This window comes from Echiichthys vipera, assembly GCF_963691815.1.
Source record: "Echiichthys vipera genome assembly, chromosome: 22".
In the NCBI taxonomy this organism is placed as follows: Eukaryota; Metazoa; Chordata; class Actinopteri; order Perciformes; family Trachinidae; genus Echiichthys; species Echiichthys vipera.
Window position 1 is genome coordinate 14,065,686 of NC_139847.1, and position 13,029 is coordinate 14,078,714.

At 39.1% G+C, this 13,029-nt stretch overlaps 1 protein-coding gene across 1 annotated transcript in view; it reads right to left on the bottom strand.

Annotated features, from left to right (window-relative positions):
- pcxb (pyruvate carboxylase b) overlaps nucleotides 1-13,029 on the bottom strand; it is a 316,797-nt gene that overhangs the window by 170,212 nt on the left and 133,556 nt on the right. The gene's annotated exons all lie outside the window — the stretch shown is intronic.

Here is a 13,029-nt window from a genome sequence, read left to right on the forward strand (position 1 = left end):
CTTGAGAGGTCACAGAGAGACAGACCAGTCATGCACCAAAAGTGAAAGTCAGTGATACAGGTGGCTAAATTTGCCAAGGTTGAAATCGAGCCCTCGGCCTTTGTCACACGTTTTTAAGTCTTTCTTATCAACAACTACTTTGACCAGTAAAATAAAGAGGGGAAAGTGCAAGTCACCTAAAATCTGCATGATGAGGGGTGAGAACCAGAGGGGAGTAAGTGACATTTTGGACAAAAATTCATAATATCAAAATAAAGCTCTTTCTACTACCAAAAAGGTCCATGTTAATTCTTAACCAATCCAGAGTTATTAACCAAAAACCAAAAGACCTGACCCTGAACACACTGAACGATTTGGGGCCAACTATTCGGATCAATAATTCAGTGTAGTTGCGCAGGATATTTCATTCCATACTTGTTTTAAAAAGGTCCTGTATAATAAAAAAGGAGATTTACACATCTTTTTATTTATTTATTTTTAAGCAGGTCATGGTGCTTTATAAATAAAGTATGAAAACGCTCAATCCACAGAGTATTCAGAAACTGTGTCTTTAAATGAGCCGTCAGGATTTCTGTACTGTAGTGATATCACAGCTATAGTAACAGCTACAGTGCTGTTACAGTCATTCCCCGGCTGCAATGACGGTGCAGAAACACAGTGAGCACAGATGTGGGGGCTTGAAGAGAGAGGTGTTTAATCGAAGCATTTCAGACAGAGGGTGAATACAGGTACTGTATATACGTTTCTCATACAGATAGTATGAGAAAATAATGTGTTTCTGGACATTAAAGCATGTTCTCATGGTCTAGTAGAAACCCAACACAAGTAGGAACTTGGACCTTTAATAACTTGTTAGTGGGTTGTAATTTGGACAACGCAAAATGTCATTGTTAGAAGCCTAAAACATAATTGGAAATTAACCTACACTCGGAACACAATTGCAGTTAGAAGATAAGAGCAAAATAAGGAGATGAGAGGGGAGAAAATAAGCATGAGATGAGAAGCAGGAATGCTGGTCTGTTTCAAACCACTTGGCAAGAGAGCAGAGAGGGAGGATAGGAGATGTGAAGAGGAGAGTGAGGACTGTCCAACACTGCAACATATGGAGCCCCTCAAGGGCTGGAAGAGAAAGATGAGTAGAAATTATAATTATAACAATATTGTGCCACACTTATGATATGCTGGTAATATTTTCAGACAATGTAGATAGTCAGAGCTGGCAACATTTATGACCCACAATATTTTTTCATTATACGTTTGTTCTTTACAACCCTCCATTTTATCTAAAGTGATTTTTTTTTTTCTTCAGCGCAACTTTGTACATATCGGATGGCTTGAAATGATAAAAAAAAACAGTTTAATTCTCTGCATAAAGCATTTCCGCAAAATATGCTACAAAATTATTGTTTGTGACAAATGGCTTGCAGTATATGGACCACACAACCAGGTAGCTGTAAAACCATGTTATTGTCCTGTAGCTGTTAAAGCATCAAACACACACGCACACGCACACACGCAATATTTAAAACACGGCTTTATTCATAGAAATATTCTTTACAAAAAGGTGTCATCTTTTTTTTATTTCTTTTCTTTTATGGAGGCTGAGTTGAAAGAGATTGCCTACATAAAGCTGTAAATGAAAGAGGTGCTGCAGCAGAGGAAATTGTCACGAGTATTACTGCCCACACACTGCCTCTACACATGTGCAATATGCCCCGATTTGCAGGGTGTGATTTTCATAAAGCATGGCACTCCCTTTTGATTTCAAAAGGCTTAAGGCTGATCTTCAGCACTTTAAGTGTCACTGAAATAGATTTAAATGCTCCACACTTGCACTTTCTGATGTGCATGTGAACAAGTCTGAATATAACTCTGCAATAACTGCTATGCATAGAATACATTTGTTTTTAATTCAAGAGTAGCTCAGGTTTATTTGAAGAACATTACGACAATAGAAAACCCTTTAGATTTTAATCAGAATCACAATGGTCTTTACTGTGTTATATTCCGGTACAATGAAATTCAACGCGGCTTCTCTCATTGTGGCCAACATATAACAAATAAGCAGGAATAACTAGTTAGGTTTAAAAATTGACACCTGCGTGCACCAAATAGTGGAACTTTAAAAAGATATTGATTAAAGGCAATAATAATTCAATTTACAGAGGTTGAATATTATGAATGCATACTTAATCTTTGTTTTTAAATCGTGTCATCGGATGTTGTCCAGGACTACAAATACCTTGGAGTATACTTGGAGTATAGGATACAAACTGGACTGGTCCAAGAACACTGAGGCTGTTTACAAGAAGGGCCAGAGTCGTCTCCATTTCCTGAGGAGGCTCTGGTCATTCAATGTATGTAACACCATGCTGAGGATGTTCTAACAGTCGGTGGTAGCCAGTGCCATCTTCTTTGCTGTTGTGCAGCAGACTGAGGGCAGCAGACGCCAAGAGGATCAGTAAGATCATCAGGAAGGCTGGCTCCGTCCTGGGGGTCCAACTGGACTCTTTGGTGGCAATGTCTGAGAGAAGGATGCTGTCTAAACTGCACAGCATCCTGGACAACAACTCTCACCCTCTCCACCAGCTGCTGACCTCCAGCAGAAGCACCTTCAGCCATAGACTCATTCTCCCCCGGTGTAACACTGAATGCCGGAGGAAGTCTTTTCTTCCGGTGGCCATCAAACTCTATAATTCATCTCCCCCCGGTCAGGTAAGGAACAGTGGAGACACTGTGTCCTGAGAAAATGTCACTTTGTCACTTTATATCATCACTGCATCACTTTATTTAGTTGTACTGTAACTTACTTCAGTAAGAAATGCTGCTACACTTCCCTGTACTTAACTGTAACTTAGTTCTGTAAGAAATGCTGCTAAATTTTTAACACTGTTGCAATTATCATTCCTTATCACTTATTTAGTTTGTACTTATCTTATTTCAATTGCTGCTAAGCTGCACAGTGTGTATTGTTGTATATTGTATACACCTACGTTTAACCACAATGTCCGTTGCACTCTGTCACATTTAGTTATTGTTTGATTTACCTTATGTCATCTTTATTTTGATTTGATTTATGTTTATGCTTATTGTTACTCCGACCCTTTCCCACCTTTGTATTGAAACTGTTGCACAATAATTTCCCTCGGGATAAATAAAGCTTCTTGAATATTGAATCTTGTGTCAGAGAAAACTGTTATTGTGCCATTGCAATTTATTATTAGCAAGCCTCAACAGCTGTGCTTAACCAAAGGTTGTTTTTGGGGACAGAATGAGTTTCTAGTAAATATTGAGCAAGGACTACTAGATTTTATGCAAGGACAGTATTCTAAATAGATTTGAATGCAACAGTGATCTCTACAGGAGGGCACTTTCCCACCACTTTCAGAATAATATAATATTGTCTGTGCAATCACCAAGGTGAAACAGCTTACTGCAAACAGATACATTTAGATTAATTAAAAAACCCTTGAAATGTTGTATTTTGTAAATGAGGCCTCAGAATAAATCTGCCACGAGGACACAGGAAATTGGGTTATAATGGCAGTGTAAAACCTTTATGAATGTAATCACTCGATTTCTCCTTTTCTTTGTTGTTGCTTTGTTTGTTAACTTGAATTCATGAAAGAAACATCCAACATTGTTTTTGAGCCATGATTGACCATCCCTGGGGCACTTTTTCTCCACAGGAGTCTCGAGGCAGTTGCCAGCCCTCGTCTGTGCAAATGCCCTTTATGAAAATCTGCACTCAACAAACCATATTTTGCAGCAGTTCTCTAGTTTACACCGCAGGCTAAGCATGTACACAAGACCGATGCAGCTGTTAGCCTTGACTGCTGTGTTAAAGTGACAAAGTGGCTATCCAACAGCTGCCCAGGGTTTCTTTGCACATTGTTATTTAATATCAAACCGCAACATCCCCAAGGGTGAATATATGGTAAAACACCAAACATTGCTCACAAAACTGTTGCTGATGTTGTTCTTGGCTTTTACTTATTCAGTCTATTCATCCATACAAGTTGATTTAGCATCAAAAATATTTTCCGCAAATTCCAGCTGAATAATAACACAGTTTAGGCATTTTTGTCCAGAACAACTTTAAGTGATAAAAGGGAAATGATCAATAAGCTTCTCAAAGGCATTTCTGTTCCCTTACCTACTTCCCTTAAAGTTTTTAAATCATTAGGGCTACCCAACAGTTTCACATCTGAGAGCTTTCCATGCCCACTAGGGACTGATCGGGTGACGATCTGTATTGGCCACAAATTATATTAAAACAAACTTGAATGGTATTTTTGATATGTTAGAATACAAATGTCTGAATGACTCGATCTGACATCAAATGGACGTACCCTGCCAGCTCCCTACAAGGTCTGTGTGATGTCAGATTGAGCCCATGTGTGAAAAGAGCAGGTCACTGGCTGGAGAATTCACAGCGCGCGGGTAAGCACGTTGATGGAAGAAACCAGAAGAAAACAAAGATCCAGAGATGAAGACGAAGGGTGATTTACACAAGACCGCAAGAAAATTTATAACTGGAGAGAACTTCAGGGACATCTTGGCCGACGCCAATATTGATCAAGGTGTATTTCACGCCATGTCCTGCCTCCTATATACTCTGCTCAGAGCCACCTTCGCCTTAACAGAAGAGTGTAATCACAATAAGTGAGAACTCATCTGAGATAGTTGTGTGCTACATGTTTGAATGGGACACACAGGGATCCTTCAACAATGTCCAAACCTGATTCACCGGACATGTCAAAGGTTCATATGAGAAAACGACATAACAGTCTAACAGGCTTTTGTAAACAGCCGATGGTTACATGGCTGCTCACCCACTTGTGTGGCTGTATATACACACTACAGAGGTCATTTGGCTGCATTCCTGTGTCAAGGCCAGATGGTGAGGGTAATTGCTATGTTGTTTCTAGTAGGCATTTTTACTAGGTTTGAGAAGAAAAAAAAATGTCTAATCTGATTCTTCAAGCTGCAGACCTAAGGAATTGAGTACTTTAAAAGGTAAAATGCCAAATCAAAGAGAACGCAATACATAAGATGTAAGGACTCACTTTTGAAATGGGTAATCATAAAAGGTAAGTAGAGGCTTTTGCAGGCTCTCATAATAGCAATCTCTCAACTTGAATAGTTAATAGAACACAATCGTTGATCCTGGATCAGATATTCACAATGGCATGAAATACCTAATTGGGATAAGTGCTCAGTCGGCCAATGTGGTGATGTTCTTGTTCTAATACTAGAAATATGGATCTTTGTAAATAAAGACACTGAATGTACTGGAATTGTTTGTTAGCAAAAGACATTTGATTAGACTGTATTGCACTTTGGCGTCAGTTGCATCACAAAAGAACTCTGATAGGCCTGAACGGAACATCTCTAAATACACCCACAGACATCTATAAGACTGAGGTAAGATTACAGAGTCTCTGGATCCAGACAAAGAAACAGCAATAAAAGGAACACATTTGCATGACTATACATACTTTAAAAGTCATTGCATAGCAATGCGGCACACAGACGTGCAGTAACTACACATGCACACACAAACATCCAAAAAGAAAACATTTTGCCCTTAAATATGGGCCAATATCATTCTAAATCAAATTCCTGACTGTAAACAATGTTATCCTGCTTGTGTTCGGAGACTAATCAAACCAGCAGCAAGACAGATGTTTGCTGTTACACTTTACTGCACAAACATATAAAATGGGATACGTAGTCGAACTGGAACCCACAAAACTAGCACAGTGGAGCCTCAGTTATTGAAACCACTCAGATGAAGGTTGTTTTGCAGGGGAAAACAAATAAAAAAAAACTGTAAAAATTGTATTCCAGTGGGCGTTCAGTGCGTCCTCCATGGCCTTAAGGTTTATAGTAAAACTGAATCTCACTTGATCTACCATGTGAGAGAATTTCAAACAATACAGTCCAATGAACAAAATATTGTTTTGATCACTATTTGCTTATTACGGTTGTTTGGAAGAATTTCCATATTTACGTTTGTCTACTGTGTGCTAATGCACTTTTATGTTGTGCTTTTGTGAATGTGCCTTTGTGAATATAAAGTATATTAATTTTGGCCTTGGGTCATATAGATGAGATGAATGGTGCCAGAACACCCCACAGAGATGAGAAAGTGCCTTTATGTCTCGCATGCACGCACGCACGCATGCACACGCATACGCACACGCACGCATGCACACACACACACCTTATACCCGAGCAGTGCCCCTAAAGATCTTTCAGCCAGATAGAGAGAGGAGATATATATACTGTACAGGAAGAATTGAATGAAAAGCCAAGTACTATTTTAATAATTGAAGTCCAGGTGTCAGCTTCTTTCAGCCCAGGGCACTGTCTAACACGGAAACCCCACTTTCTTCTCTCACAGTCTCTCCTTTCATTGTTTCTCTTCGTCTTACTTCCCTTTTTCTCATGCTCTCTGAATAGCCATACATACTAATAACTTAAGTTCAAAATGCACTGAAATGGCCTCACAGACATATACATGCAGGCGGCAGGCGTCCTCTATCATCCGGTACTCTATAATAAACCAGCATTCACAAGCTCAAGTCAGGCTTTATGGTTCATTATTAGCTTATTTATATTAAGAATTACTACAACACAACTGTCATTTAATGGATTCTCAGTGGTTCACCCCTTTTACTCATTACTACATTGTATTCAAGTCTATTATAATAGTCAGTCTTTCCTCCATATTCCTGGTTCTTATCTGTCATCATTTGCTGTCGACATCCTCCTTCCATTTCTCAGTGTTTGATGTACATCACTCAGAAGATCAGCGGTGCATACCTCTAAAATTGTATGAAAGAGCACTGGTCTGCCATAGGCACATTATAAATCCTCCCTGCCCATGCTGCTATTGCAGTTTTAAATAGAGAAAGATTTATCAAAAAAATGATATAACTTTCCCACTCAATTTTCCCACTAATGAGGTTTTTGTCTAACATATGTACAATATGTTAGTTATAACAATAATGTTGTATCCATATAGTGCCAGTGTTTCTCCGTGTATCTTGAAATTATGCAAAGTTGCGCCAGAAACCCCCATTCTGCTTTGTGACGTCCCCATTGATGCATATATTTTCAAAAGAGTCAAAATGGCCTCTGGATGGGTTTCAGAGGCCCAAGACATAAAACAAACTGAGCACACAGTGAAAAGTAAAAAAGAAAATGCCAACAGCATGAAAAGTGGAGTTGCAGAGTTTCACTTGACCATGTTGTTGACTATGCGTGTACTAAGGCAAGAGAATATTTGCAAAAAAGTGAGTGCCCTGAAAGTGTATTTACATGTTTATTTTAGTGGGGAAAAAACAGTTTAACACTTTTTTTTATTCTGACATTTTGCTAACAGTTGGGAGATAACTAGATATGTGAAATATGTGCGCATTTAATCGCAGAGCCTTACTATTTATCATGGGGATAAATATCACACTCAACGCTGTGAATTATATATGAACAAGAGAAATGGCTCTCTTTAGCCATAAGAGAAGGAATTTAATTTCAAAGTATTCATCAAAATGGCTCATCAACTTCAATGTCCTTCCTTCCGTCCTTTAACTCCTAATAATAGATAGGTTACATACAGTATGAATCAACGAACATGCAACTTCTTCACACATTTCAAATGATAAAGAACATTCATTACTGTGCTGACGGCACCATCTTCTTACACTGCTTACTTATTTTTCCTGTCACTCTGTTGCTGTTTAGCCACTTTGTCTGGCATCTTGACATGAAACCGCCGTTTTCTCGGTAGAAACCACACACGAGCCAATGAGCGCCACCCAGATGTAATAATTAGTCGCACAATCTCAAATTTTAGTTGCAAAATGCTACCATTTAGTTGCAGTCTGGAGTCCTGCTGTTGTGGCTGTAAAACACTGAATAAATTATTTTGAGCGTTATAACCAGTGCAAAATTACTTGTTTCGCTGTCTAAATCTCATTGATTCAAAAGTCAAGAAGAATTATGAATTATTGAACTCAAACTCAAGTTAGAATAGTGCTAAAGCAGAAGTTAGCTGGCTTGGAACAGAATTCTCTTGTGACTGCAGGAAATGTCAGAATGAAGATGGAAATGAAGTGTAATTAGTTGACAATTCTGTCTAATATCAGGCAAGACATGTACTATAACGAGCAAATTGAGTATGGAGTAGGCCGGGGTGGATGGGTGGACAAACACAATGCACTGTCACACGGGACAGGAACCAAGGTCAAGTTAAGTTATGTAATAAATTTACTTATTTTAACCGCAGACATTCTTAAACCTAACCAAGTAGTTTTTGTTTTAATTATCAATGTTACCCACATATTTATGGTGGCCATAGAGCATCTCTATAAATCAAAAAGTGGCACCAAGAGGATGAGTAGGGCAACCGGTTTCAAAAGTTCTAAAACATCAAGCGTAATGTGTCCGTTGTGTACAGAAACATACAATGCCAACTGACGTATCAAGTTGTTATGGTGTTATGGTAAGGTGTCAGAAAAATATTGCCTTTTTACACATCCAGCAGACACAAAGCCACATTAGAATTCATTGGGAGTCATGCTGGAGGATGGAGTCAGAGCTGGATGGTAATTCTCTGTGGGTTCCTTGCTTTGAGCGACCATTTACTCATTATACATTCTTGATCTATTGTTATTATATAAATATTGATTAGTGCAGTTTTAAGGTGACTGTATGGCTTTTTTTGCTCTGAGGTATCAACTGAAAAACAGATCTCGAGCTCCATTATACATTTTGACATTCTCTTTGGTTGACCTACATTATTTGGGTTCATTCAGGACTCTTAAGCCAGAATGTCTCTGCATTCATATCACAGTTCATATTAGCTTCAGTGATGAGACACAGTGCTCACTCTACTTTATCTCACAAAGCGGGAATATATCTTAAACACTCAAGTTTTTACTGTGTGTTAAAGTCTGCGAATATCCAACTGAAAATTCAGCCCGGTCAGATTCATACTGGAGCATCAGTGAGGTTCAGATGATTAAATGACTCACTGTCTCACCAAACATAGTAGCATGTTGATATAACGTGTTTTCAAATGTTTTATCACATTTAAAAAAAAATAACAACTAACCTTGATTATGATTCTTAGGTTGTTTCCAGCAACTCATTTAGGAGCTGTAACATGTTAATGGCCCGAATCCTCCAGCTCCTTAAGTGGACCCTGGACCAGATTTCACAGCTAGATTGCTTTTGTAATAATACTGAAAAATCTCCAAGGCATTAACCATTAAGTCCATTTCTCCAATCCATTTTCCTCTGTATGCCCACTGTACAGACTCCTCCACCAAGCCTCATTTATCTCGAGCTCCCCCTCCCTAACCTTTCACCCTTTCACTGACTTACATCCAACTGTGATTCCTGCTTCTAGCTAGTTTAATTTTCCCTTTTTGTTGTCAGTTTGTGTATGAAGTTGAAAGAGAAAACACACAATGCACTTCAAGCTAATGTATAGAGAGGAAAGAGCAAGACAACATGCACTGTCTGTATGAAGCACAAAGACAGAAAGTGACAGCAATATCTGCACTCCGACTGATAGCGTACCAATTAGAGAGGCAGAGGAGCAGACAGAGAGGCAGAGGCACGGAGAGGTAAAGAGAGTAATAAAGGGAAAGAGACAGAATAACACACAGAGATGGGGAAAGGAGAGAATATAAGTGCCATGTTAATGTTTGAAGTCGATCTGTGTGGATGAATCGAGGCAGGGAGAACAGTTGCAGGGTGAAATGAGAGGTGAGGAAAGCGGGACAGAGGACAGAAGTGAGGACAGAAAGAATAAAGTTTGTTTTCTGGTAATTATTTTTGGCAAGCAAAACTTGATGCCTCAAAACTAGTGCTTCAGAATCAGCGTCACGAAATATTTATGGAGTTGTTCTTTTGTGCCTTTTCATAGGGTCTAGGTATATTGCCAGCTACAGAATAAGTCAAAGTCACACTCTCAGCCCCTATGAACAGTATTAAGCCCCTTTCACACATGCACTGCAATATTACATTTTGTAGACATAACCCCAAGGAGCTGTATGTTAGAACCAGAATCAGTTAGATTGGACATTAAATGGACTTTACCCTGCCAGCTCCCTAGTACTTAGTCAAAGTGATCTCCAATTCAGCCCATGTGTGAATAAAGCAGGTCACTGTCCAGAGAGTTTATCCATTTCCTTTATGTAGCTCGCTCAAAACCGCAAGAGACAAACAACAGGATGTGTCGAAAAAAAGGTCATTTCCACAAAGATGGCAATGAAAATATCCAACTGGACAGGAGAGATTCTGGAACTTCTGTCAGTGAGGGCAGGCGCCAAAATCTTCAGACAAATTTCAAGGAAAGGCAAGAGACTTGGTTGTTTATGACCCACACGCTCTACCCAGGCTACCCCTTGGTTGACAAGGAGTGTTTCCAGTAAACGCATCTGACACAGATAATCTCCTGCTATGTGTTACATGCGTGAAAGAAAAACTTTGTACAATGTCCAGACCTGATTTGTTGCACATTGTCTGGAGTTCATATGAGAAAAAAAACACATCAAGGTAGGAGGTCAAATGGCAGAACACATTAAATCATTTGACACAGAAACTGTTGCAAACTTCACAACTTGGTCACTAGCTTTAATGACTCAGTTTCTCAGAAGCATGTTCCTACTTTTTCCTTCCAGGGCTAAATGTGTAAGTGGGTTGACTCCCAAGGAATTTGGTGACAGTTTATGGGCAGCCCCTAAAAAATCTGTCCATTTCCAGAATTGAATTACTCATGCCCTTCAAAACTGGGTGTCCTGCTGTCTCAGTTGACTAGGAGGCTTGTCTGTATCATGTAACTGCAACATGCCAAATTAAAATCTGGTCTGGGCATGTTGTTGCATGCCCCTTGAGCTAGTGTGTCCACCACAATTTCAATCGGGAAATCGATCTTCTATTTCATTTCAGCTGGGATTCAAAAGGTCTTTTTTTTATAACACACCAATAGGACTGATGTTCCAATGATTTGTATTTGTATTTTCTGATGCCAAATTACAAGTTCTTGTCTGGAAAAATTAATCTTAAAGCTTCCAATGGGATAGGAAAGTAAAACCAATGTGTGAATCAAGGGAATTTGTTATATACTGCAAGAAGAACAAGAGCAAATGCTTGTATGCAGTACAGGAAGTGGACAAAATTGAGCCAACCATGGAAAAGACTAATAGGCTGTTGTTTTACAATTACACATTTTCTCAACTTTGCGTTTTATACTCACATCTACTCAAAACAGATGCTTTGAAACCCTAGTTCAATTTCCATGAATGTATCCAAAAAATAAACTTGATATTCAACTAAATCAAATAAAATGTGCACACTCTACAGACCCGCTACTGAGGAAATAGCACATATAATACAAACAACTTTATGATTCCTATATGGCTAGTGTTCTAGAGCATGTACATTTTGCACAATGTATAGAAATCCACATTTCAGCTTGTGTGAAGGTTTGACACCTTCTCAAAAACAGTGATATCTTTTCCAGTGTTCTGGTATTGTTTTTTTTCTTGACTTGAAAGGGAGTATACTGCAGTACAGCAAGTCCTTGTGAAACTGATATTACCTACTGTTTGAACTCCTGGACAAAAAAAGATAGATCATCTGTGCTATGCAAGAATTGGAATAATAACTCCTTTTGTAGCTATTGAGAATTAGCATGTCACTTAAGAAGCCCACGCACCTATAGTGTCCTATAAAATCCTCTCATATCCGCAAAGTCAATTGTCTTTAGAGGTTGAGATAGCCTGGATCGAATGTCAGTGATTAAGTTATGCAATATCATTGGTTTGACTCAACTGATGAGCTCATAAAGCTAGCCAATAGATGGGAGTCACTGTTGACCATCGACTAGGTTAAGTAGGAGACGTAACTGGTAGAAATCTGTACATAGTGTAAATATGTGTAATTTGTGCATCCATGCCCATGTTTTTTTTCCTCAGTGACCAAAGTGCTTCCTGTTGATCATCTGTCCCTTCCTACTGGATTATCCAACACACCAAAAGGTCCCTCAAGTGATCCTATTAGCTCTTAGCAAGGGTAGCCTAAACATTGATCTGCTTTTATATTGAACACCTATTACATTGATTAGAGAACCGATGCCTGTAGAGGATCAGTGCAGAAACCCTTCTCACACTTCACTACCACACACAAAAGCGTGGATTTTAAATCACTACTCAGACCTCCCCTGTGAATTAACTGGCTCCACTAGCCTGGAGACAGATATCATCAGGTGTCCTGACTGGTGACCAATACAGTGACAGCCGGGTGTATTGGTCTCGCTTTAATTAAAAGTCATTCCTCGTCGTCTCCAAACCTCCATAAGTCATTCCCAAAGCTGGAAACAAAAGAGCCGTGACCAATCCAATTTCATTTACAGAGTTAACTTTTTCACCTTAGTGATATGTGAAAGGACACCCTTGTGAGCTCAATTTTGGTGCGATTTCAAAACCCTGTCAGTCAATTAAGTTTATATTCTGTCATTAATTTCTGTCCTAGGCTTTATAATGGAAAAGAAAACAAATCCTAACCAACCATGACATCTATACATGAGGTACTTCCTATGTAAAATGTGGGTATATACAGATGTTTAAATAATGTCCGGACTGGCCGCTGTTTTCACAACCTTTCAGGTTTTGCTGACCTGTTGTTATCTGTGGCTGTGTTCGACATGTGCTTGTCCAAAGCTTGCCTGGCAGTCCATAACCATCGCTCACGTACCTGAATCCAAAATACAACCACTCGAGCCCTCTTCTTCTATTTCAATTTTTCTCCCATCCTTTCAATTTCACCTTCATTTCCTGTCTCTGTACAGGCTCTTATTTTTCATCCCACAAAACCATTATCCACCTTACTCTCCCTTTTCCTCCCACTCTGTCTCTAGGGCATCCCCAGCTTTATTTTCCTACTTCATTTAAACTCTTTCCTTTCTTTCTCTCTCTTCTAACCCTAACCCTTCCTTGCTCTGACTGTTTG